General features: G+C 46.1%; 1 non-coding gene across 1 annotated transcript; it reads left to right on the top strand.

The window, feature by feature from the left end:
- Nucleotides 1-320: 320 nt before the first annotated feature.
- On the top strand, nucleotides 321-408 carry TRNAS-GCU. The gene has a single exon. It is a non-coding gene; the product is annotated as a tRNA-Ser (tRNA).
- The last annotated feature ends 4,280 nt before the right edge of the window (nucleotides 409-4,688 follow it).

Here is a 4,688-nt window from a genome sequence, read left to right as displayed (position 1 = left end):
ACTAGGTATGTTCTGCTGCCCTTCACTCATGCAGGAAGGATAATAACATTTCATTCCACTCAATCCTAAAGTGATTTGTAACCCGCCACCAGCCAAAACTGGTCATTTTGGGGAAGCGGCCCCATCATGCTGCATAGCTAGGCAGAGTAGGTGTGTCTATGCAAACACGGTCTGTTTCTGACGTCTTTCCCCCAGCTCCTCACTAGATGTGAGGGGGGAGCTCATTCAGCCCCTGCTTCCACTTAGTATTTAAAAACTCCTTATTGTCCCTAGCTCTGCTGGCCTTAGATTTCTCCTCCTGTCTGTTGCTTGACAGCTCAGATGAGGTGGCTGAGTGGTTAAGGTGATGGACTGCTAATCCATTGTGCTCTGCACGCATGGGTTTGAATCCCATCCTCATGGGATGCATTTAGTCATCACCCCTCCTTTGTAGACAACCATGTACCCTTTTGGTACAGTGACAGATCAAACAATGTTGCTTCTTGCAAACAGAAACTCAGAACTCCCTTGCTTTAAATAAAATGTCTAAATCCCAGATTTCTTTAAAAAAAAATCTCTAGTGCTGTATTTCTTAGTTTTTTTCTCCAAAGGGAACATCCTCATCATCTCCCCCAAACACCCTGGGACCTGCCCAAATTATTAAAATACCCTCAACTCATGCAAGGCCAGAGCAGTGAACCAGAGCTAGTGTCCAGGCCAAGCTGTTCTGAAGGAGGCAACTCAAACGTTTTCTCCCTGCTTCCCTTGACAAGGTCTGACTGAGAAAACAAAATTCCCCAAACTGAAAATTTTCTGCTGAAAAACCAATACTAGTCTGTTTGGGGACTTTGGTTTGCAAGTATTATTGTTATTATTCTCTTCTGATTTCTGAATCAGTTCTGTTCAGTCTTTGTCCTCCAGGTGTGTTTCCAGCTGCTGAGTTGTGGGGGAGAGAGGCCAAGTCATGATGTCTCTTCCCCTCTTTCATAGTTTCTTCTAACTTGCTAGGAAGCTCCTTTGCTACCATGTGAGTCAAGCAGTGTCCATTGTCGCTGTGCTATCTCGGAGAAGTCTGCATTGTACACGGTTCCTGGGATAGTCCTTGGGAGTGTGGATCCCTTCAATGGGCCAGCAGCGAGTCTGGCTCCTCCATTGTCACACCCGAAAGGCTGGTGGGGGGCATTTCCCAACCTCATAACGTATCTCAGTAACACACACAGACCAAACTTCATAACTTCCCAACCAATGCTACACACACAATCCAACACGATATTGATGTTCAACAGATCAAGACTTTTGAAATGATACCTCACCAGGCAGACTTTGTACAAACCATGTCATCATTATATGAGAGTGGTGAATATGGGGCTTCGAGGGTGCTGCTTTGAGCACAGCGTGCCACACCTGGGCTGACACTGCAATGGAGCCGTACCCTTAGAGTCCATCTCTCCTGGGATAAAGATGGCAGCAGGGCTGGCCTCGGTCATCAGACTTGGGCTCCTGGACGTAAAGCTGAGGGGCTAAAAACTGTGGTGCAGATATTTGTGTACACACTGAAGCCTGGGCTCAGAAACCCTCACCCCTCATGGGGCCTCAGAGGCTGGGCTCAAGCCCGTTTGTCTGCACTGTAATTTTATAGTCTTGCAGCCCAAGCCCCATTACCCTGAGCCAGCTGACCCAGGCTTTGGGACAGGTTCCCTGGGTGTGTTAATCACAGTGTAGACATAACATTAGGCTACGTCTCCAGTGCAATGAAACACCCTCCTGAGGTTTCTTTCAACCCTAATCTTCTATGATTCTACGTAGCTGCAAGTGTCTCTTTGTGTTCACATCTGTAAAGCACCATGGGGACTCTAAGATTCCCATCCACTGAGCTGCTTGATGAGGAAGGACTGGAGAGAAGGGTCCCATCAGGGCTCCCTGAGACACAGGGAGGTTTTGCTGTTCATGGATCCATGTAAAGGAAATTGTGTCTCTGTGTGAAAATGGGGAGGGAAATGAAACGCCCACAGGGTGGTGCCTAAGGCAGAGGGGACCCCTATAGGATTAGAACAGGACACGTTCTCAAGCAGCATGTTTCTTACTTTGCCCATCTGTCAATTTTGATTATTATCGATGGAAATATTTTGCCATTGGGTTGTGTGTTTACACAGAAATTGACATTCACCAACAAACACATAATTCTTCCAAGCCTGCTTAGTCTGCCGGTGGTGAGTTTAGAGGGACAGAGTCATTCTTCCCACTCCCCATGCCAGGCCTGTGCTCTCCAGTGTCAACTTCCCACACAGCTGGAATCCTTTCCTGATCTCCCTTCAGACGTCTGCCCCCCATCCCCACTTCTGGGATCCCCTCCAAACACTGTCCAACTCCCCTGCTGGCAGGATCCCTTCCCATTCCTTTCATTTCCTGCCTCCCCTCTGAGCAAAAGCTCTAGACTGCTTCCACGCTAGGAATTGAACCCAAGCCACCTAGGTAAAAACCAGGAAGCCTGACCACTAGACCATATGGGACTTGCACAAGCAATAATCCATTTACAGATTCACTAACACATTCACACTTTCACATTCATTAACATTTAAAAGTAGCCATTCAAAAAACTTCAAAAACAGACTTCAAAGAGAAATTGCAGAGTTACAATTTATTTGCAAACTTAACACCATTAATTTGAGCTTGAATAGGGACTGGGAGTGGCTGGCTCACTACAAAAGCAATTTTCCCTCTCTTGGTATTGACACCTCCCCAGCAATTATTGGCAGTGGACCACATCCACCCTGACTGAATTGGCCTTCAACACTGGTTCTCCCCTTGTAAGATAAATCCCTTCATGTCATGTTCCAATAAATATTTATGCCTGTATCTGCAATTTTCACTCCATGCATCTGAAGAAGTGGGTTTTTGACCCACGAACGCTTATGCCCAATTAAATCTCTTAGTCCTTAAAATGCCACCAGACTCCTCGCTATTTTCATGAAATAAAAGCAAAACACATTCTAAGCTGATCTTAACCCTTTCAGTGCCCTTATAAACTTAGATGCTTCTCACCACAGACTGGCTGGTTGCTTTTCAGCCGGGGTCTCCCCTTTGATCAGCTCTTCAGTCGCTTGGTGTGGTGGTGTCTGTAGGTGGAGGTGGAAGAGAGAGATAAAGCTTAGCGAATGTCTCTCCTTTTATTATGTCCTTTCTTCCCCATTGGCTTTGTGGCCCTCTTCAGAGACAGGTGAGCATCACTGCGTCTCTCCAAGCAAGGCTGAGCAATTCCCCTCCTGTGGCCTCATGCAGGTGATGGCTGATTCCCCCAACTTACAGCATAGTGACAACCACACTGCACAATTCTCATAACGTCATATGCATGAATGGTATACATAGATGGGTAGAGAAATGCCTTTCAGCAGATCATATCCTTCCCCCTGATACCTTACAAGTCATGCTCTATATGTAAGATCACGATTATCTGAAAATGAGGAATATGGGGGTTACAGCCCGCTCCCCCAAAGGTCTAGAATGTCACACTGAGATTCCATTTTCATTTATGTAACCAACTTTGACCTCTCTGCCTAACACTTATAATCACTTACAATCTATCTTTCTTTAGCTAATAAACTTATTTTAATGTTTTATACTTACTTGTGAAATTGTTCAAAGTGCTTGGGAAAGCTGCTCAGATTAAAAAGGCTGGTGCATGTTCACTTTCTTTTTGAGGAAGTGGTGAATTAATGAGCTTGCACTTTTCAAGAGGTTTTGAGCAGTGTAAGACGGTACATTTCTGAGGGCTGGGGAGATATGCTGGTGTCTCTCTATGTATAATTGAGGAGTGGCTTATATAGCATTCATGCCACTTAGTTGGGTGCATTGCTGCATGTTGTTGGTTGAGTGATCACAGCACATGGAGGGGGTTTTGCTGCTTGTCACTAGTGCAGCATTGTAAGACACAGCCCAGGCTGGAGAGAGAAGAGGACAGAGCAGTTCCACAGTTTGGGATTGTACCCCGTGGATCCCACCACACAGAGATCCTGCTGTGACCAGCCATGGGTAATACTGTGCTTAGTGCTCTGCCTTGTAGTTTCAACAGCTGCACATGCAAGATGAGTTTCAGTGACCTTGACCTTGTTTCCATGTTTATCCAAAGCCTCCTTTTGACAGTTGTCAGCAAAAAGACCCGTTTCTTTTGAAAGCATTTCTATAGCTAGCCAGAGTTGGGCTTCTCCATTAACAAAAAAGATTGGCCAAAAGGTGACAAGAGGAGGCACGTTCAGCAAGGCAGCACTGGATGCTGGATCCTGAATCTGCTCTTTATCCAGCAGCTCTCTTGGCAAGCTCTGCCATGGTGCCACGCTCTGGGACTTCTCCCGTAACTGTTCCATTTTTCATCAACACTAACATGAAAGGTGAAAGGACAGTAATTCTCCATTTCCTGCAAGCCCTGCAGAGAACCCTCTAGAAGGGGCTCTGTGCATAGATATCCCCAGCGAATTGCATGGGCGCACGACACAGGCTCTCCTTTCACAGCAAATTGCAGCCAGAGCAACCTCCTTGCCAATGCCAATATCCTTTTGATCAACTCCAGACTGAGGATTTGATTCTCTCCAACGCTCTGCTGGAAAGAAGCCTTTTCCTTCACAAGCAATTACTTGGATTGTCAAGGGAGGTCTCTTCTGTTTCCTAGAAAGACACAGGAAAATGTGAGCAAAGGAGATGAAAGCTATAGAGCA

Source organism: Mauremys mutica, chromosome 22, assembly GCF_020497125.1.
Source record: "Mauremys mutica isolate MM-2020 ecotype Southern chromosome 22, ASM2049712v1, whole genome shotgun sequence".
Lineage (NCBI taxonomy): Eukaryota > Metazoa > Chordata > Testudines > Geoemydidae > Mauremys > Mauremys mutica.
The sequence above is the reverse complement of the archived record's forward strand: the minus strand, read 5'-3'. Positions and strand labels throughout refer to the sequence as shown.